A 22,324-nucleotide genomic window follows, 5' to 3' on the forward strand; every position below is an offset into this window, starting at 1 on the left:
ATGTCTGTGCAGTTTTGACCAAAGTACAGCAAAATCACCCTGACACTGCCACTTTAAGGGGAGCCATGTGGCGGACACGTTAAACAGCTCAGTTTCTCGTTCAATATCGTGGCCAAGAGAGAGCTATCGTTCCATTTTTTGGAGCCTGTTGCGGCCGCATCCTTTTTAACGAACTTATTTGTTTTCTAGGAACATTTTTGTGTCACGCTGGTATGTCGTTTTTATTATTATTATGTTAGCTTTTTCTGCATAACTTCGTCTATTGTTCCATAGTTCATTAGTATAAAAATTCGCGTCTTTGCTTTTTTATTTATTCTCGTTTTGTGCTTTGGAGAATACAGTTTTAGGTTTTTTGCGTTTTCTAAATCACTTTGTTTTTCCGCTTTTAGAGGTTATATAACGTTTGTAAGTATCACTTTAGCTCTTTCTGCTTATTTTGTTATTTCTATGTTTTTTGCTATTTTTTTGTTCGCCCTTTTTGCTGTTAGTAGTAACTTGTATTTTCTTTGTTTAATTTTCTAGCAACCGCATCGATTATCGCATCCGATTGATTTTTGCAACGTTTGCCGTATCGTTTTCTTTTTATAATTTACGGATATTTAGCATTAAAGAACAACAAAAATAGCGAGTTAGAGTAAGGCTTTCATGGCCCCTTCAGAGCCAAATTAAGTTGAACTGAAATGGCACCAGATTTAAGCTAACCGTTATTTACCTCTGCTATCCCCAAGTCACAAAAACAGTAAATAATGGAAAGATGATGGAACAGCGCACCTTTAATTCGCTTCTAAAATCTGTGATGTCCCACGTGGATAATGGATATGCATCTTTAAGGAGTCGATATGTTCCTTCATGTCCAAATGCAAACAACTGATCCATCAATGCTCCGTTGTCAACAAGTTCTGGAGTTCCAATCGTGTTCGGGACCACTACCTCTCTGCAATGATACCTCAGTATTTGATGCAAAGGATGAAGGACCGACATGGTGAATTTTAATATCACACAGAATGAATCCATCAGGAAATGAACCTTGAAAAGGGGAAAAGCAAAGTTAATCATATGGTAAAAGAGAAGTTGAAGGTTACAAATTGAAATGTACCTTAAGAAAATATATCAGTTATTATTATTATTATTATTATTATTATTATTTATTTTTTTTATTATTATTATTATTATTTTTTCGTTCTTTTGGAATTTTTATTACTTAAACTAAGGGCATTTGTTGATGCAATCAATAAAATACCTACTAATCCTACTTCCAATCGTCGTTCATAGACCTCGAAATACAGTTTTGGAAACTGAAAACAAGAAATGCATCACCGCCATTCGGGGTACGTAGGCATAAAGAGGTTAAAAAGTCTAAGTAAGAATTCAAGGCATTAGAATTCAATGAATTGAACAATTACACTCTCCTATGCTTTTTGTCCAAGGTCTTTGTTGTGCGTCGAAAAGAAAGGTAAAAAGAATTAACTGAAAAACATACCTCTTACTAACCGAGTTTAATTGGGTATAAGACGTTCAAATTTAGCGGGTTGTACAGTGAAATACGGCAAGCAAAATTGACCAATCACACCGCGCGTACTAAGATAAGATACAAAAAGTTAAATTAAATTATTTTAAACATTAGATGTAAAATTCCTTTTAGTAAGAACTTTAGTAAGAAATTTTCTTTGACAAACAAAGCGAAGAACCCATCAAGCAACTGGTCAAACGTGGTTTTAGCCGCTATTCCCTACAAAGAGATGCAAATCGCGTGCGAGCCATCCCACGTCAAGCAACTGACTACAGTCACAAAAACAGAAAGCCACAAAAACAGACAGAACACCCTTTGTCATATCCTTCAATCCTACTCTTCCCAAAATCTCATCTATTGTAAAGAAGCATATCAACATCCTCCAGTCCTCCGCCAACTGCAAACAAGTTTTCCCTCATTCGCCAGTTATCGCCTACAAACGCAACGCAAGTCTACGTGATCTCCTGGTGAGTGGTCCATTCCAAGCTACGTGAAAACGAGCCCTGCAATCAACAACCCGCAGGTATTCATAAATGCAACCACCCACGATGCCTAACTCGCTCATTTCTCCGAGAAGGTCATTAGAACTGCACGTTTTTCGCCACTAACGAAACACGTAAAATTACTGACTACATATCTTGCCATTCCAAAAACCTCATCTATTTAATCCAATGTAAGAAGTGCCACTCGCAATACATTGGGGAGACAAAGCGCCAACTCAATGAACGTTTCGGGGAACACCGCAGATCTATTCTGAATCACCATCAACTAATCAACCCTACTCCTTTTTCGCTACATTTCAACCAACCTAGCCACTCAATCAACGACGTCCACCTATTCCCGCTTGAACTTATACGCAGCAAACGTGACTCAGTCTGGAAGGCTCGTGAAGCTCTTTTAATCAACAAAGCTAAAACATTGCACCCTCTTGGTATAAAATAGACGTGACGAAACACGCCAATGACATGTCTCACATTTGTAACTTAGTCCTAACCAACCAATCATTGTCATGTATTTTATATTTTAAATCTTCATATGTAACGATCCTTTTATGTTTCTCACTTTTCCTTTTCGTTCAGCCCTCGAGGAAGGTTTGTGTTGCAAACCGAAATATCCGGAAAAAATTGTTTTTTACAAACAAATATATTTCAGTTATTCTAGCCTTTGTTGTTTTTATTATATCAAGCTCGTCACCTCTGTCGTTGGGATCAGTCTGCCGTTAGTACTAAGTCTATAATGTCCCCACAACTGATTTATTTACGGTTGAACTCTACTTTGGGTGATGAAGATATCAAGAAGTCAATCCGAGATCGATAAATTGACTGTCTTGAACTTTAAAGCCTAAACGGCCGAACTCTAAATCGGATGGGGTGGGGGTGGGGAGTGCGGGTGGTGAAGTCTCGAATTGATTAGAGCAGAAGAAGGTATACCTTCGCAAGGTGCTCCACAATTTGTCCATATCCGAGATCAGTGACCTGAACATTCAGTTTGGCCAACATCCAGTTGCCACCATCGTCTGGAGTGTACACAGGCGAATCTGAGGAGAAATAAATTACAATTTTTAGCCGGTTTAAAATCTAAGCTGTGTTCACACTTGTCCCCAATTATAATTAAGCTATATATGGAGGGCGTTCACATCAACTAATTACAGTTCTAGGTTCGGTTGTTCGAAAGCCGATTAACGCTAATCCACGATTAAAAGTTAATCGAGTTTTTCATCTTGCCCGTTTAAAATGATTTAAAAGGCTTATTTCAAGCAAAAGGCTAAGAGATCTAAGGCAAAACTGACGCACAAAAATCTTTTGGGAAAATCTTTATTAATTATTAATTAAACTCGCATCGAAGTTCACGTTAATCCGGGATTAGCTTAATCGGGCTTTGAACAACTTGGCCCTGGATTATAATCGGATTATGATTAGTTCAAACGAGCTCAAGGAGGTTGTTTGAAGTAATTACAGAGCGCCGGTGATTGACCAAAATGGCGGACATGTGGTAACACGCGTACAAAGAGACGAAACTGCTTATTGGCTTGTGGAGCGAAAAGGCGGTGCAAAACGATTTAAATATCAGGCATAATAAGAAACTCGTGTGGGCTCAAGTAAGCCAAGGAATGGCCAAAGGAGGGTACACAAGAAGTGCGCAATAGTGTCGTGTTAATTAAATTAACAACCTCAAGCAGAAATATCGCAAAAATCACGACGGCAGCAAAATATCAGGCAACCTTCCGAGCCTTAATTCTAGCCTGAGAATGGCTTATAATGGTAGTAAAATCAAGGCTGCCAAGCCGAGATTGGGCGCCATGATTTTTTTTAACTTCAATTGTGAGGTTATGCTGCCAGTTTTGTTACATGTGAACCGAATCATAATTGAACAAAATAAAATGGAGTATGATAGCTTCAAGCATACTGCAGTTGAATATAATTAAAGTTCAGTGTGAACACAGCTTTGGATTCCACGCTGAAAATAGCAGCTATTCCATTTAGACAGTTCAAAATGAGGAGCAGAAAAACGGATAAAGAAGTGTATCTTTTTTTAGCAACACTCTAATATATATATTTAGCCAAGCCTAAAAGCGGAGCTCCAATTTTTTTCATAGCATTTATAAAAATCTGCTTAGTGTATGAACGTAATAACCTGACCAGTTCCTCATCATTTCTGCACTTATATTTTTAGTGCATATGCAGCAAACTGCCCAGACAATAACAATGCAATGCAGAGGGCAAATTTTTTTTGAATGCTGATTTGTTACAATGGAGGCTGGCTGAACACGCCAGTTCTACATTCCGTTGGTTTCTTAATTTTGTGTCCAAAAACAACGACTTCTCTAAAGTTCTTTGGAGTTCGACTGTTTAAGCCGGGTTGTTCGTACCACAAATACATGGAAATCAAGTGCTGCAGCTAGAAAGGGAATTCCTAAACGTTAGTTTTCGTGTTTCTTACAGGAATCAGCAAAAGCCGGATTATTTGTGTCAAAGCTAAAAACTTGGATAGGATTGACATTTGTTCAGTTTAGAAACTAAAATCAGTCATGGCGACCATGCAAGTGCTTTCAACTCGCTACTTCTTCTTACAATTAGCAATTATCCTGCGAAATCGCGCGGAACAAGTATCGCCTGATACTTAGCCGATGAGGCCGTAGGCCGAGTTGGCTAAAATGAGGCGATATTCCGCAAGATTGAGCAGGATAATTGTTTTATTATTCAACACATTGATGACAAAGCACAGATTTATAGCAGAAAAGCTGAACTTTATTTGTCAAAAAAAAAAAAAAAGAAACTTGTAACATTTTCCCGCGCGCGGACCGGCATGAATGAAAGTGGCAGCTTTGTTCAAGTTTGAATGAAATCGAGAGCGTTTTGCATCAAGCTCAGTAAAAAATTGAGTATTCGTCTTGTGCGCCAATCGCTCCGGCAAGATTTTCTACAAATTTCTAGCACCAAAAGCTAAAGCCAAGCAGTATTTTGAAGCTGCGAAGGATTTGTTGTGTCAGTTCGGCCGAGCTGAAAGACTGGAAATGCTTTTCAACGATTTCTCGGGTGAGTGTTTCTTTGTTTACTACGCAAGCAATTTCACGATCTTTCCTCAGTGTTTTGACAAACGCACCTAGTGCCTTGTTGCTTGCAAGAACTCTGGATCTTTTATGAAACTAAACGGTTTTTCAAACGGCTCTAGATCTGATGTTTCTGAAAACAATTACTTTGTACGAGTTCCGTCTATCTTTTTGTCTGCCAGGTAACGAAAATTTCTCGAGGCACTTCAGTGAGAGCTCGGATTTCCTCAGGTGGTTTTCCCCATCTCTTCAAGACGAGTCGAGATCTCTTTTTAACGGTTGCGAGAACCAATCTAAGGAAATGCATGTACTGGAAGAAAGAATTTTCGTTTACAAATGATTTGTAAACGACCGTCGAATGATAATATTTTTTTGTGTAAGAGCAAGTTACCGGCCCGGGGGAAAATGAGTGGAAATTCAAAACTGTGTCAATTCTGCTCCTATAGTAATAATTCTAGTCTCGTCAACCAAATGGAAAATAAGGGAAAATAGTCTTTGGTGTATGGTAGAATTATTTCAGAGCTTTTAAACTTGTGTCTGTTTACAAACGCATGAGAGCCGTGTGGTGTGAATGAAAAAAACACGGCCACGAAACAATATTGTACAAAAATTAATTTCTAAACGAATATCGATGGTATCGAGAATTTAATAAACGATAAAAGCATCTGCGTAAAGCTTTAAACACATAACATAAATAAAATTATCGATTGATGCCTGGAAGAAAGCATTTTCGTTTACAAATGATCTGTAAACGGCCGTCGGAATCACGTAAACATGACATTTTCTGCGAGAGCAAGTTAGCTTCCGGGGAAAAATGTTTGGAAATCCAAAACTGTGTCAATTCTGGTCCTATAGTAATAATTCTAGTCTCTAAATAAACGTTAACAAATGGAGAATACGGGAAAATAGTCTTTGGTGTTTGGTAGAATTATTTCAGAGCTTTTAAACTTATGTGTGTTTACAAACACATGAATGCCGAAAGGTGCGAATGAAAAAAACACAGCCACGAAACAAAATGTTCAAAAATTAATTTCTACACGAATATCGATGGTATCGAGAATTTAATAAACGATTAAAATATCTGTGTAAAGCTTGAAACACGTAACATAAAGGGAAGTTATCGATTTTTTTCCGGGAAGAAACCTTTTTGGTTTACAAATGATCTGTTGAAACGGCCGTCGTAATCACGTAAACATGGTATTTTTGCGACGGCAAGTAAGCTCCCGGCGAAAAATTATTGGATATTAAAAACTGTGTCAATTATGCTCTTAATTAGTAATTATTCTAGTCTCTAAGTTTAAGAAAAAGAGAATACCGAAACGTACTCTTTGGTGTTTGGTAGAATTATTTCAGAGCTTTGAAACTTGTGTTTGTTTACAAACACATTTATAAGGTTAAGGGCCGTGCGCTGCAAACGAAAAAACACACGGCCACGAAAAAAAAAAAATTTAAAATTAACTTCTCGAATATTGCTGGTATCGAAAGCGATTAAAGTGTCTATGTAATGCTATTTTAGAGTTCGAAAAGTTACCATAACTGATCACGAACGGGTGATATAGGCAAATGTGAGGCTTCTTTAAACTTAAGCTTACTTTTCTTTTCCGGTCGGCCTGCTCTAACTTGCTATCCGTCGCTCTCTTCCACGTTCAACTTTGCTTGATCATCTCCGCTTTTTTTTTTCTTTTTCTCTCTCTTTCTCTTCTTTCCACGTTTGTCAACATATCCAACAAATACGTATAAATTGTCTTTGTGTTTTTTGTTCTTTAGCATTTCTGTTGTAAACGCATCTTGCCAAACTATCTCGCCATGCAACTTCCCGCCAAACAAACACGGGCTCATTAGCATTGTGGGATTGCGTACGGACGGTCGGATGGACAGAAATGACGTCATATCCAAACCAAAATTCTCTTAGCTATAGGGCTCTGCTGCGCGCGCCTGCGGCGCGCGCGAGAGCTCCGCTATTAACTTTTGTACTATTGTTGTTTTCTTTCTGTCTCTTTCTGTTAGGTCGTTCTGTAGTATTTTTTTCTTCTTGTGAAAAGATTTTAGTTTGCCATCGCACAAGAAGAGTTTCACAAACAAAATAGCAGTAAGCGCGTATACAATACCAGTTGTTAGAGTTCATCAGATGTTTAGAAAAAATTTCTACGATTGATAATTGCTTATTATACAATGAACTGTGTAAAACTCGCGTTTTGATTGGTCTAGAGGAGTGTGTGATTAGAGTATAGACGCACGATTGACGTCATCGAGTGGTGTGACCGGCGCACGTGATCAGAGTCTAGAGTCCAGCCAGTGCGACTGGTCAACAAAGTTTTGCAAACTGTTTTTGCGAGTAGCGGACAAAAACAGGCAAATTTTCGCAGGAAAGGAAAACTGCCCAATAAAAAATTGGACGAAGACCGTTGAGGGTGACCTCAAACAGGATAGGAAAGCTAGAACTTTGATGTGACGTGAAAACGAAGACAATATATTTGTCGAAATATGTCGCCGATAAAAATACGGTAATGGCGAGTAATCGATTACAAATCGCAGTGAAGCGACTTACATGCTGTAATATTTTGGGGTCAGGATTTCCTTCTGGAATAAAGGTTAGTTTTGAAAAAATTGTTAGTGAAAATCTTTCCGATTATACTCTAATTTAGAAGATCACAATTGCTTGTGTGTAGTAGTCTAAAACTGAGTTTGCTGGAAAAGTTTTGACTCAGCTCAGGCAACGCGATGCTCGCTCACGAAATGTGTTAAAACGTCTTGGTTATTGCATAAAACAAATAGATTCCATTTTGCCGTGAGTCTGTACTCTGATAACGCACAGAGGACGTCAAAACGTGGTGAGAACATCAGTCACGCTACTCGCCTGCGGCTCGTAGCGTACTTCTTTGTTCTCACCACGTTTTGACGTCATCTGTGCGTTATCAGAGTACAGACGCACGGCAAAATAGAATCTATTTGTTAAATAACATTCGGTAAGAGAGGTCAGTATGTTGTCATCATGAAAGCTTGTCCCTTATTAAACAATTAGACGGCGAGCTCGAGGTTTCTATCGGCTGATAGTTGGCGAGGGGCGAAGCCCCGAGCCAACTATCAAAGGCGATAGAAACCGAGAGCGAGCAAGCAAAAAATCTTTTTATTTCATAAATTTTGATACGTTTGTGAAATGATGCATGCTAAATCGCGCGCGCTCTGACAAACTGGCGCATTTGCAAAGTTCATTCATCAAAGTTCATTCATCAACAAAGCTACACAGTGATCTCGCCATACATTGCGCAGTCTCAGAAACTTGCAAACCGTAGAAGAAAAAATGATGTTAAGCTCAAACTAACTTTAATTTCAAAGTCCTTGTCATTTTCAAATTCTGGAAACGAGTTGACAAACATTTTGCCGTCTGCTTCGTCGTTGTTGTCGTTTACGCCGCCTTGGTGGCCGGCTTTTTGTCAACAAAACCGCCCCCGGAAAGTCTCTTCGCAGCTCAAAATATCGTCTACCCTGGGGTGTTTGGCGGATCGAGGATAAACATCTTTGGAGTGAGACTGCGTTGGTTTTCTCTTCCTCTCCTCCCGAAATACAGGTATGTGTAAAACCACGCGGTTTGTTGTAATTGTTTAGGATCTTTTGTATCTGCATTTCCTAGTTGACCACTTTCAAAAAGCTTTGCAATTGCTCGCTTGTGATGGGAGTTTTATGAACAACTGGACAAACTTTTCCCTCTTTCATCAGATTTTTACACACTGCATTTAGCGTATCATTTGCTTTCTTAAATTCCTAATCACCGACGATAGACCCCGGCTTGTTAATAGGTGCTTGCTTCAAATAATAATCTATCAATGGCCGCTCGGATGGCTTTTAGTGAAGAAACTTTAAACGGTTCGCCATTTGTTTGTCTCACTGACACATAAAACCTCTGCAAACACGTAATTAATTCGACTTTGTTTTGTTATTCAATAGGTGTTGTAATTTCTTTTTGGGTTGAAAACCAATTTAAAACAAAACAAGAACCGCAATTGTTACTTTTCTTTGACAACTTTGTTTTGTTTACTTACGAACTTAGGTAAACGCAATTTGCTGTTGGTTTTAAATAAACACTGAAGTAAAGCATTTTATTTCGGAAATTGTTCTGCACTTACCTTAAAAAATCTTTATTCCATACTTTGTAGCTTTCTTTGTTTTTTTCTGGCATGGCTTTTTGCAAAACAGTTTGTACGTTTTCTTCACAAACTTTACGAAAACACGAAGGGGAAGCCATTTTTCAACAGCTCCAGGTGCCGTCTATCGATCGATAGACGGCACCTGTGTAGCCAATCAGATTGCGCGTTTACGTGATAGACGGTCACTGAGGTATGCTAAAGTTGAATAACTTTTGCAGTAGAAGAGAACAACAGTTTCATCTTTGATTTGCTTATATTTGCAGGAAGGGCAAAATCTTTGATCTCGGGAAATTTTGTTTTATCTGCCAAGTAAAGTGATTAATTTATGATTTCCTAGCCGAAGTTTCACTAATGGTCTCCACTCATTTCTTTCCTTGTAAGATCCAAGTAATCAGTTAAAAAGGTTATATTCTGTAACAAATGGTTTAATGTAACGACGCTTTAATTTGTGTTGTTATCCACTTATACTCTAATGCACCACAGTCAATTAAGGATCTGCAACCACAAGCGTTGGTCAGTTACCAGTATAAAATGCCTATTTGTCCCCAATTGGTATAAACTGAGTGAATTCTTAAGGATACTGAACCTGGTTTGAAGTCCATTTGAATCGCCACAGGCACAAGATGGTTGCCTTGAGTTTTGTTATCTGGCGCAGACGCAAACAGAGCAATGGGAGACAGTGTGGCCCACATAGTCCGGTTAGGATCATTATCGGTATAGTCCTTCGGTTCCTTGGGCAGATCGTCACACAACTCATAACGAAGAGCATAAATGCGGCCCTGATTAATGACCTAAAAATCAACCAACATATGGGCACCAATAAAACCTTACTCTGGTAAAAGAATATAATATATATATATGATTAAGGACAGTGCCTTCTTCAATTGCAACTGCGCATACGCTCTGCGCATCTCGGGATGGTCCGACCCGGAAAGTCGGGTTTCTTTACGGCGGTGCCTACGGAAAAAAAGATATTTTTACGCAGTTTATAACTACGCGGGAAAAGCAGATATTGGCAAAGGTTATTAGAATCCGAAAAGAAAATTAGGGCCAACTACGCATTTTTTCAGAAATAATTAAGCTTTAATTTGGGAAAAAAATGTCATACATTGTTTTGTGGAGCATGAAGGTCTTAGGTTCGACTCCTGGTAGGAGCACTCGAATTTCCTTTTTCCGAGTGTGCCTGTGTCGCTTACTGAAAAATACATCATTCTCATTGTTCTTTTTAGAATCATTTTCGCTTAATCATTTTTAAAAACTGAGTGGTTACCCACCCACCCCCCATTATTCTTATTAGCCTTTGCTTACATCTGCTTTTTCCCACATAGTGATAAACCGCGAAAAAAATACTGCTGTACTAGTAGGCACCGTCCTCAAATGTTTAAAATCCCAACGTCTCGTGCAAACACCTTTTTCTGAGAACTTAATTACTTCTTTAACGTAAAACGTATTTCCATCGAGTTGCAAACTATTTCATGTCAGCGTTTATTATCAGATGTACATACAGAAGCACACAAGACAGCAGGCAAGGACTCATTATAACCTTTTGATACAAAATGAACTGAAAGAAAGACAAAGTACCTCTTCCAATGTGTCTTGTCTTCCCAAAGTCTTTTGTACAGCGGCTTCCCAGGGAAACGTGGGATTCAGTTTTTCCTTCAGTTTGGTCCAGTCCAATCCAATGTTTCCTGGAAGAAAAGTAGCAAAATCATGAATGGGAAAAAAACTCGCGCTGGGTGGCGGCAAAAAAACGCGTAAACTTAACACTTTATTTCCTCGTTCCTGCACTCAGTGGCTCACCTAGACTTTAACCTTCGGAATTTGTAAGACAAATCACAATCTCGTACCCAGAGTCCTCGGGTTCTTTGGCCAGCGGTTGGCCGCCAGGAGAGACTCTGGAGACTTCGAAAATATAATTCCAGTTCCCAGTCTCTCCTGGCGACCAGTCGCGGGCCAAAGAGCCTGAGGACTCTGGGTAAAGATTCCAAAATCCTTTAGGCGCTGTTTAGTTGTTTTGTAAAGTGATAACCTGGGCCGGTTTGTTCGAAAGCCGATTAACGCTAATCTAGGATTAAAAGTTAATCAAGGTTTTCATTAGAAGTGGTTTTAAAGCCTAATTTCAAGCTAAAGGTAAAGGAAAGTCTAAGTCAAAACTGAGTGACAAAAATGTTTTGGAAGACTCTTCACCGATTAGTGATTAAAATTGAATCAAAATTCACATTCATCCAGGCTTAATCGGGCTTTAAACAACTGGGCCCTGGGTATCAGGCCTTCCTAAGGGAAGGAGAGGTAGAGAGAGTCTGATACTCAGGCTAGTGAAGTGGCGGCTATGCTACATTTGTACACTTTTTTTATGACAAAACAATAATCTGAAATGAAGTGAATGTATTTGAAGGATCGCCCACCTTTACTTCCATGAAAAGTCACTCGTTGCAGGGACATAGGGTTGACTCCTGCCAGACGCTGTTGAGTGAAGAACTTGTCACTAATCCATTCACTCTTATCTTCAATGAAAGCCTCGTTTTGGGATGGCCGCTTAGTGTGTTCCTACAAGGAACCTTAAAGGTGAGCTTTGCATATAGATTTTTTTATTAAAGAAACTCGATAGGAATCTAAGAATTCCTATTGAGTGATTAGTGAAAAACTAGAACAGAGGACTATTAGTCATTAGTTTTATCCGGGAAAGTTGTTTTACATGCCTCTGCGTAATGCATCGGTTATTTTTTTTTTAAATAAATATTTACCTTTTGTTCTGCACATTCGGTTGTTTCTCAAAAAAAGAAACAAGCGCCCTCCCTTGAGGCACCAGAAGTAAACAAGAAACTCGAGAGCTAAATCGAATCATTACGGTACTCGGAAAAAGAATATCCGAGTGTTCGCTATCAGGAGTCGAACCTAAGACCTTCCCATTACTAGTTCGGATCCGGGGGGGGGGGGTACTCCCTTTTATGGGCTATAAAGGTATGTGCGGCCCAAAAGGATATGGTTCTTCAGCCGCTTTGGTCATAAATAGGGTACGATTTTAGCCATTTTGCCGCCATTTTGGTAATAAGTAGGGTATCGAGTTTTGCCCTCTAGTCTTGAATGGGTTTTTTTTTAGAAGAAGGTACATCTTCATCATGACCATTAAACTAAGTTCATGGAACAAACATCCTGCAAACTGTTGGGGTTTGAATGTCAATGAGTGGTATTTGTTAAAAAAAAGGTCGTGTTATGTTCTTAGCCCAGTGAATAAATAATAGCGAAATTTTTCCTTCGGTGACAAAGGAAACTATCGAGAGTCGAACCTAAGACCTTCCTTCGTAGTAGTAGTAGTAGTAGTAGCAGTAGCAGTAGCAGTAGCAGTAGCAGTAGCAGTAGCAGTAGCAGTAGCAGTAGCAGTAGCAGTAGCAGTAGCAGTAGCAGTAGCAGTAGCAGTAGCAGTAGCAGTAGCAGTAGCAGTAGTAGTAGTAGTAGTAGTAGTAGTAGTAGTAGTAGTAGTAGTAGTAGTAGTAGTAGTAGTAGTAGTAGTAGTAGTAGTAGTAGTAGTAGTAGTAGTAGTAGTAGTAATGGTAGTGGTAGTGGTAGTGGTAGTGGTGGTGGTGGCAGTGGCAGTGGCAGTGGCAGTGGCAGTGGCAGTGACAGTGGCAGTGGCAGTGGCAGTGGCAGTGGCAGTGGCAGTGGCAGTGGCAGTGGCAGTGGCAGCGGCAGCGGCAGCGGTAGTAGTAGTAGTAGAATAATGATCATTCCAGAAAGACTATTAATAGGATAAAATTGATAAAAGTTTATAAGATTCTGCCTACCCCTCCAAGTATCGCAATCGTCTCAACATACTCTGACAAAGTCTCGTAGTAATGGTAGCTGAATTCCTTGGGAAAGAACTTCTTATCTAAGTGGTACACTAAATCGCTGCTTTTGCTGAGAACTACTGTTTTAATGTATCCCTCAATGTAAAATCTTGTGAACGGATCAACGAAAGAACCAGCTGTTAGCTTCCATGGCGGCATATCCAATAAAGCGAATCCAGAGCGATCTTTTTTCACCTTCCATATCTTCTCCAGTCCCTCAAGTTCCCAAGTTCTCTCTTTTTTGCAGAGGAATTTGTCGTTCTGGGGAAGGGACACTTTGTAGCAATCTTTAAATAATGGCCTTGAAAACAAACAGAACTTCATCCTTAATTTCATCAGTACATTTTCCTCAAGCCTGGGGCTCGCGGTTCCATTTGAAGTTTAAAGATTTTATGACGTCATTTTCTGGTCTATAAGAGTATAGACCATAGAAAACTGCCGTCCGTTTGTTTTTTACAATAATTATTCTAGTATATACCACACAAACTGAATAACTAGTGGACCAAAAAATTATTTTATTTCTGACAATATACTGACAAATGGTATGCAATTTTAAAATCTCGCGCGCCACGCGGTAGGCGACTTCTTATTGTAGAAAGTTCCGTCTTGCTTTCTCGCAGAGAAATAAAACTTTTGGAGACCATTGTTTAGTTCCTACAGTGTCATTTCTTCGATTTTTCTGTGAAATTCGCCTTGTTGTTGAAACCGTGCTGAAAAATATTTTCATTGTTTTCATTGTAATTGTAGTGCTCGGCAGTTTTCGTAAACAAGGGATTGTATTTTTATTTTTCGCCTTAGAATACTCAAGCAGTTTAAGGCCTGGGTTAAGGGCTTCTAAGAGGAAAAATGGTTTATTTTAGATAACTTTAACAATTTCAATGGCACTGAACTGAAATTTGGAAGGTAAAAAGATCTTATCATTCTAAAAATTTTTAAGCATAATAAGTAGTGCTATATATCACGTGACATGTCACGTGATCGTTTTTGTGAAAAAAGCAAATATTTGACAGGTAGGCGACGGTTTTAAGAGAAAACGTCAAACAAAAACGCTTTTCTAATAAAGATTAACTATCTCCATCGCTTCACGTTTGGAATGATCGTCCATTATTCTCCAGAAAAAATTTATCAGGACAAAGGTCATTTTTTAGTCCACAATTCAACCTTTGATTGTTAATTTCTCCAATTTAAAAATTTAAGGACAGTCATTCCAAACGTAGAAAGTTAAATATTTAAAATTTGCTTCGGAAACACTAATTCAGTTATCTATATTAAGAAAATTCGCCGCCATATCGCCGATTTACGAAATTTTCATTTTTTGGTCACGTGATGTGTCACGTGATCAAAATTATACGTTAAGGCAAAAGAAAACATCAAGTTTAATATTCAGGGAAAATTTCATCCTGTTCTAGGCAGACAAACCGAAGATATAGGGGATCATTCATAATTTCTGAACACCCTTCAAACCCAGGCCTTAAACTGCTTGAGATGAGGTTGAAAAGATTAAACAACTTACCATTTAATGCCGTCAAACCAAAGTTTGCTGCCATTTATTTATTTTTTTTTAACAGCCGCCTCGTTTATCAAATAGTTTCCTCTTAAGTAACCGTGGCGAAACGGGAAGCCATCTTGTTTCTCTTCGGGTGCTCGGAGATGAATAGTACTTGGCTAATCACCTCCGAGCTAGCCAATCAGCGCGCGCGAAAAGCACTATTCACTTGTGCGGTATATACTAACACGGAAAAGTACGAGAGGAATAGACCTTATCACGGTTTTCGACGCCATTTTGACGAGTAGGCAACACGCTTGGAATAACAGTGTTTGTCTGGAAATCCGATGTCAAATAATTTTCATAAAACATCGCTTCTGAAAAATTGATGAATTGGAAACTTTTGGCACTAGGAAAAGGATTTTAAGAAAAAAATTGGAGGGATGTAGCTGTGCCACAAAGCGTCCGTTCGTGTTTTGAACTTTCCATACATCTGTCTGTATAGCGAGCCGTGAACTGCTACTAAAATAGTTCGCGGGAAAAAATACAAGGAAATGTATGGAAAGTTCAAAACACGACTGGACGCTTTCTTGGACAGCTACATCCCTCCAATTTTTTTCCTAAAATTCTTTTCCTAGTGCCAAAAGTTTCCAATTCATGAATGTTTCAGAAGCGATGTTTTATGAAAATTTTTGACATCGGATTTCCATACAAACACTGTTATTTCAAGCTTGTTTGCCTACTCGTCAAAATGGCGTCGAAAACCGTGATAAGGCCTATTGGCTTTATTTTTCCGTTGAGCAAGCGCTCGCGTTACATCTCTGACGTCACTTTTATTGTAAGCAATAGCTACCAGCCAACGAATCAGCGCGCCGGAAGTTTGACAGTTACTGTAAAAAAAAAATTTCAGTTGTTCTTGTGCTATTAAGTAGCCTCCCTGCGAGCAGAGCCTCCTTTTTTTTTTTCAAAATCGAGCAAGCAAAAGAAAGGCTCTGCTAGCAGGGTGTAAAGTAGCCTGCATGGGACAGGCGCAAGTTTCATGACGTTTGCGCAAGGTTAAAAAAGTTATTCAGGTTCAAAGTCGCGCGGGCGAATCCAATATCCGCCCTCCCCCACCGGTCTAGATGGAGTCAGCAGTCAGATCATCGTTGTATGAAAAACTGATGTAAAGGTCACTAATAAGGGAGAAATTAATAATAATAATATAGATAAAGAAATAAACTTACCCAAAAAAAAAAATCGGTAAAATGATTGCGATAAAGACGGTTATCACTGCAAACAGAATCTTGTAGTCCATAACTTATGCGGAAATCTGCGGCTGACTTGCTGTAACCTTCGCAATATCAGGGAATTAAAATTCTCCGCTGTATGCACAGTCGTGTACCTGTCGTTCAGATAACTTGTGCGGTATCCTAAAATACAATAAGATTTTTCTTTTGTTTTTCCTGCTCTCCTATCTTAATTATTATTCTTTGTTAATTTAACTATTCACTTGTACTTGTTTGTTTCTCTTTTTCTTTCTTGTGTGTTAAAACCCAGATCAAGGTATAAATCCGATTTACGTGGGATGCCTGTGTCAGACCGCGTTGGGGTTTCGGTCGAATTCCTTTCTCCTTTGTTCGTATTCTTCATTGTAGTCACGAATTTCAATTTGTTTAATTAATTTGTTCATTAAACCTGGATTAAGCCCTCTTCTCCCTTATTGCTCTAATTGCCTTCAGCAAACACGGCCCAATCAGAATCCAGAAAGGCTTTTGTCCTACGCGTACAAGATCCAAGTTCAGTCAAAATGGCGGCCCTGTTTTTCACGCGTAAATTTTGAAGATATTCCGTTTTCAGAAAGAAAACAAAGCTTTTTAGAGCGGTGAAACGGAAAAAGAACTTCTAAGAATTACTCAACAGTTTAAACAGTGGCGAAGAAATCACGCTTTGAGGACAGCGAAGAAAATGTGTCATCGCAAATCGATCATAAGTTATCATTGGCGCTTTGGACTTTGTCCGCGTGTGCATAATTGTGCCGTTCCTGTTAAAATGCTTAATCCCGGAAATAATTACCCTGCTAAGTTTACGTTCTTCCATGGGATGGAAAGAGGCTAGACCCAGGAAACAAGCTAAGGTGCAATTGCTTGCTAGCTGCTCTGCTGTATATTTACCTGACAAGTTTACAGAAAAGATTCGAGGAATAAGAGAAACAGGGAATGACCTGTCGTGTATAATGAATAACGCGGCAGACAATCCAGTCAAACTGGGCGAAACCGGAAAATTGTTTCAAAAGAAGTGTTTGTTCTAGATATTACTTTTTAAAGATAATTGAAAATCTGTCTAGTTTACACTGAACATCTCAGATTTCTTGCTACACATTTGACAAGTATCTCACTGATTTAACGTTCTTTTAGTGACATTTCTGTCTCTGCTACTATATATTTTGGAACAGTTCAAAGCTAAATAGTATTCACTTTATAATCGACAGTTTGGTTTAACTGGTTTGTTCACACTTGGATTAACACTTCCTGTTTATTGAGTACCAGGGTTAACTCCTTAATCAATGACTCAAGAGATGATTGGAGGAGACGGACAATACGTTTGCTTGGTCTAAATGGTTTTCAAATGAGCTCTCATTTATTCCTTTAAAGTATCTGTCCACAAAGTAGCGGTTCAGGGTTTTGCATGTTCAGCCAACAATCTACAACAAATTGCAAACAGCCACGTTCACGGCTCTGTTTGTTGTGGTGTATTGGAAGCAGTTCCAAACCCTCATCCAAGTTGGAATTTGGTCGTGTAGTAACAATAAAAGTACTCATGAAGCTAAACTGAAAGTTATGAGAATCGACCTTGAACAGCACTAGAACACATTGCCTCTAACATATAGCTTTTAAAATTCTTTCACTTACCTTATTTACGTTGGTTTGCTGCTTAACGTCTTTGCTGCCGAACGCGCGCAAAGAAAAGACTTTGTAGAATAAAAACAGGAACGAATGGCGTGACGTTTCTAGAATGAAGAACTTGCCAGACAATCTAATCAAACTGGGCGAATCCGGAAAATTGTTTCAAGTGAAACGTGGCTCGGATGTATTACTTTGGAAGATAATTGAAAGTCTGTCTTGTTTACAGTGAACAACTTTGATTTCTGCTACATATTTTATAGATGTCTCACTGATTCAATGTCATTTTTTTGCGTCTTTTCTTAAGGATACACAGCTCTGCTACAATAAATTTTAGAAAATTTCAAAGCTAAATAGTATTTATTTGATAATTGACAGTTTGGTTTAACTGGTTTGTTCACACTTGGGTTAACGCTTCCTGTTTATCCTGCATCAGGGTTGACTCCTTAATCAGTGACTGACGAGATGATTTTAATTCATGTAATTAAGGTAGAGAGAGGTTTTCAGTTGACCCTCTTAACGATCGGTGAGGGTAAAAGGAGGAATGAGTTTGCGGAATGGAATGTGGAAAGACGTGCGGAATGGCATAATTATGCAAAATACGAGTTGCGGAATGACATAATTATGCGAGATACGATTTATGCATAATGACTCACAGAAATACATTAAACTGAAAAAGCGCGCCTTTTTTTTGGGCGCCAATTTGCAAATACAGCCTTTTTGTAACCATTACAACCGAAGAATGCATCACAAAAACCCAAACAATGGTATCTTCGAATTCAAACTTTTTTCCTTCGATTCTCATCGCATAGCCGTTGATGCAACATAGCAGCTCGTGGACTCTTATCGTTCACGAGTGAACACAAGATTTGTAATACATTTGCATTAAAGAGGTTTGTTTATTTACGTAACCTGGTTTCCATTCCACACGAGTCGTCCGCCATTACGGGAGATGTATACAGACTATACAACTCAATCGAAGGCTGGTTAAACCTGACATGTTTCAAGCTTTCACAGCGCCTCGCAGGAAAAAGACGTGAGTAAAGAACCGCCTCTGTTTATTATTGAAACGATTTATGTCACTTGTCGAGGATTTATCTGGTTATGACGAATGTGTTGTGGTTCGGTAATATGCTCATTTCCGTTGTTTTACGTTTTATATTAATCAATTTATCATATACCTGTCAACTTTTTCTGAGTCAAATGGGTGAGATTTTCGTCTTGTTATGACCAGAATCTCCGAAAACGTCCCAGCCACTTCCGAAGATTTCCGACTATTTTCCGAAGACTTCCGAACGTTGCCGAAAATGTCCGAAGATGTTCCGACAACCTTTGAACACTTCCGATTCGAACGGATTGTAGACGTTTGAAAGCTTTTGAAAAAATTTCAGTGTGTTGTAATACAGTTAGGACACAAAGTCAACATTAAGGACGGTGCCTACTGATAGCGAAGTATTTTTGCGCGGTTTTTCACTATGCGGGAAAAGCAGATCTTAGTAGCGGCTATTGAAACCCGAAAAGAAAATTGGGGGTAACCACGCATTTTTTGGAGATAGCTAACCATCAATTATTCTAAAAAGCAGCAAAATACAAAGCAATGTATGGCGCCTTTTTTCCAAATTGAAGCTTTATTATCTCTTAGAAATGCATGGTTACCCCCAATTTTCTTTTTGGATACCAAAATCACTTGCTAAGTTCTGCTTTCTCTGCACAGTAAAACGCGCAAAAATATCCCTGTTCTAGTAGGCACCATCAATAGGAAACCCGAGTGTCTCGAGATGCGCAGAACATATGCGCAGTAACAATAGTAGGCACCGTCCTTAAGCGCCTTTTCAGGGATGATTGAATCGAATTTGTGTTATTAATCATGTGTTAAAGAACAACTCGTCCGGATTTGTGAGTCAGGCGTGAGAAATTGTCCTCGATGCGTGAGATCGATGTCTTTAGTCCGCAGGCGTGAGACTCACGCATAATGCGTGAGAGTTGGCAGGCATATTATCATACACAGCAAAACACACACACACGCAAAAAATGAATAAATAAATGAAAACGAAAATAAAAATTTAACGGCAATCTATACCGCAGAACTCTTTCCCCGTATTTTGACGTGTAGATTTCGGTTTTTTATTTTCGAAGGAAGGATCTTGACATAACAAATTTTCAACTCAAACATTTTATAAGAAACTATATCTAAGCAATTCGGAAAAGATTTCCGCACAGCCCCATACATTATTTATCCATGCACAACTGTCACACTAACCCACTTCCAAAAACGACGACCGTGAAAACAAAGTGTGAGTCGCAAAATGTATAGATAATTATGCATGGGGCTGTGCAGATATCTTGACGCAACTCGTACTAAAAATACTGTCAGAGACTAATGTCACTTGAAGCCTCAGTAATTAATACCATACCGTAATTCTTATCTACTTTCTTTTCTTTTTTCTTTTTTTTTATTTTAGAGTATCGATATAAGCTTGTATTGTACTGGTTATCCCATACCATGAAATCCCGGTTTTAAGTCCCCCTCCCCTGCTAATAAATCGCCTCGATTTTTGGGCCATCTATTTGTAAACGAAAATGTTATTCCGTGATAAGCCCCTACCACTCTTCCACTTATAGGCCCATCTTTGATCTTTATATAAACGCGTAACACCCCTTCCCCCCTTGCCCCTAAAAAAGTCGTTGACATTTCCTTTTTACGTATCCCCACCCGTAACCGGAGTTTTACGGTATTATGGTCTGTGCCTCATTACAAGAGCCTGTGAAGTTTTCCTAGAGTCAACCTATTGTTGACTTTTTTGGTTTTCCTTGTTTTACCTGATTGGTGAGTATCACAGGTCTCGCAGAGGTAAACCCATAAATGGTTGGATTGCTCAGTAGCTCAACAACAGTAACTCAAGTAGCTCTACAAACATGTAATGTAACCACACTTACACCTCAGGGGAAGGGGGGACTCTTACATAAAACTGAAGGGACAAGCCGTCAAAAATGTTGAACAGAATGTTGTAAATTGTACCAGACTCTCTTGGCATAGGTGTGGCCCCAATGTAGTTTCCTTAAGGGTTACCAAAACAAAATATTGAAATAATCAAGCAGTTTCCTCATTGCACAGAACAAAAAAGCTTTCCTTTGAGGTTCTGAAAGCAGAGATTCTGATTTCCACCGCAATGGTACAAAACTGCACATTTTCAACCCCTGTCAGGGACAAGCATTTTTACATTGCCCTAAAATTGACCTCCCATTTCCCCTTGGGGTGTAGAGCAATAATAACTAACTATTCACATGGAGTTAACATTTGGCAACAACAACAACAACAACAACAAGCAAGAGAGGATCAAAAGTATGAATTCTCCATACATGTTCCACTATTTATGACTTTTTTAGGTCAACCATACAACCAGAGTTTTTTTGTTTTTTGTTTACGTACAGATAATTTTTTTAAAAATTAATTTTTATGATTCTTGATGACTGACCTAAAAATAAACCAAGGGGAATCGTCATCATTCCAATAAGTCATGTAAGACCATTAGAGGATTAAGCCCACACATATACTTGATCCTCTCTTATGACAACCAAAACTATATCCACCATAACTTTAGCTGGTAATTCTAGTTGTCATAGCAGTTTCCATGTCCACATATATAACGCTTGTAATATGAAAACTCTACAAACAGTATCTTCATTTAACATAAAGTTTGAAGATCCTTAAGCATAATATAAACAAGGCTGTTTTCACGCCAAAAAATGAGTTGTTCATTACATAATTAGTTATGTAATGTAATTTGAAAACAACTCAACAAACTTATCGTTTTCAAAGTGATGTTGTAATGTTCTTGCTTACAGTTTGTAAAATGTCAAAAAAAAAAATGATTTAATGTGGAACCTTGCCAGTATACAACAAAGATGCATTATCATTTAATTAGGCCAAAATTTAAAAGCAAATTCTAAAAACTGATCAATTTTAGTTTTTATTTGTCTGAGACAGTACAAGTATCAGACAAAATGGTCAGTAAAAGAAGAAGAAAAAAAAAAGCCGAAAAACCAGTATATAATACTAACATATTCTTTAAGGCTTTGCCCCACTATAAGCTAGCATAATGTTGAAACACCTACTTAGATACCCACTTCAAAGATCAGAATAATGTTTGGGGTAACATGTTTTATACTTTGGAAATAAAATACAATGTGACTGGATTGTTCAGCCATTGTGATGGATGATAGTTGTTACAGTGGTGAAGAAGCTTTCTCCATCTTAGGAATATTTTGGGATGTTATCAGTATGATTTATTTGCAAGTTCTTCTAACTGTAAAGTATACACGCTGAAGGTGATTCCATCACTAATAAGTCAGAGGGACATGCACTATTCATGGTTAAAAATGGGCATGGGTGTTATTTCAACACGTTGCAACAGTTATTGCAGTTCCCCTCCCCCTACCCCTCTCTTCTCCAAAGTGGACTGAATTTCATGTTTCCTCTCTAAAACCGAGATTTTATGGTTTTGGATAACCAGTACAATAACAGAAAGTAGGCTTCAAGTGACATTAGTCTCTTACAGTATTTTTAGTACGAGTTGCGTCAAGATATCTGCACAGCCCCATGCATAATTATCTATACATTTGGCACACTTTGTTTTCACGCTCGTCGTTTTTGGAAGTGGGTTAGTGTGACAGTTGTGCATGGATAAATAATGTATGGGGCTGTGCGGAAATCTTTCCCGAATTGCTTAGATATTGTTTCTAATAAAATGTTGGAGTTGAAAATTTTATTTGTTTCATCAAGATCCTTCCTTCGAAAATAAAAAACCGAAATCTACACGTCAAAATACGGGGAAAGCGTTCTGCGGTATAGCTTGCGGTTAAATTTTTATTTTCGTTTTTATTTATTTATTTATTTATTTTTTTGCGTGTGTGTGTGTTTGGC

General features: G+C 38.5%; 1 pseudogene across 1 annotated transcript in view; it reads right to left on the minus strand.

Annotated features, from left to right (window-relative positions):
• The window catches only part of LOC146466287 (allene oxide synthase-lipoxygenase protein-like), a 38,702-nt pseudogene that overhangs the window by 5,167 nt on the left and 11,211 nt on the right, over positions 1-22,324 (minus strand). Inside the window, exons 2-8 of the transcript XR_014868070.1 lie at positions 15,745-15,930; positions 12,988-13,333; positions 11,611-11,752; positions 10,787-10,893; positions 9,792-9,996; positions 2,941-3,047; positions 772-1,026 (exon numbers count right to left, since the gene is read on the minus strand). The product of XR_014868070.1 is annotated as an allene oxide synthase-lipoxygenase protein-like (transcript). The remainder of the gene's footprint in view (positions 1-771; positions 1,027-2,940; positions 3,048-9,791; positions 9,997-10,786; positions 10,894-11,610; positions 11,753-12,987; positions 13,334-15,744; positions 15,931-22,324) is intronic.

This window comes from Pavona decussata, unplaced genomic scaffold (genome assembly GCF_977016875.1).
Source record: "Pavona decussata unplaced genomic scaffold, jaPavDecu1.1 SCAFFOLD_146, whole genome shotgun sequence".
Classification (NCBI taxonomy): domain Eukaryota; kingdom Metazoa; phylum Cnidaria; class Anthozoa; order Scleractinia; family Agariciidae; genus Pavona; species Pavona decussata.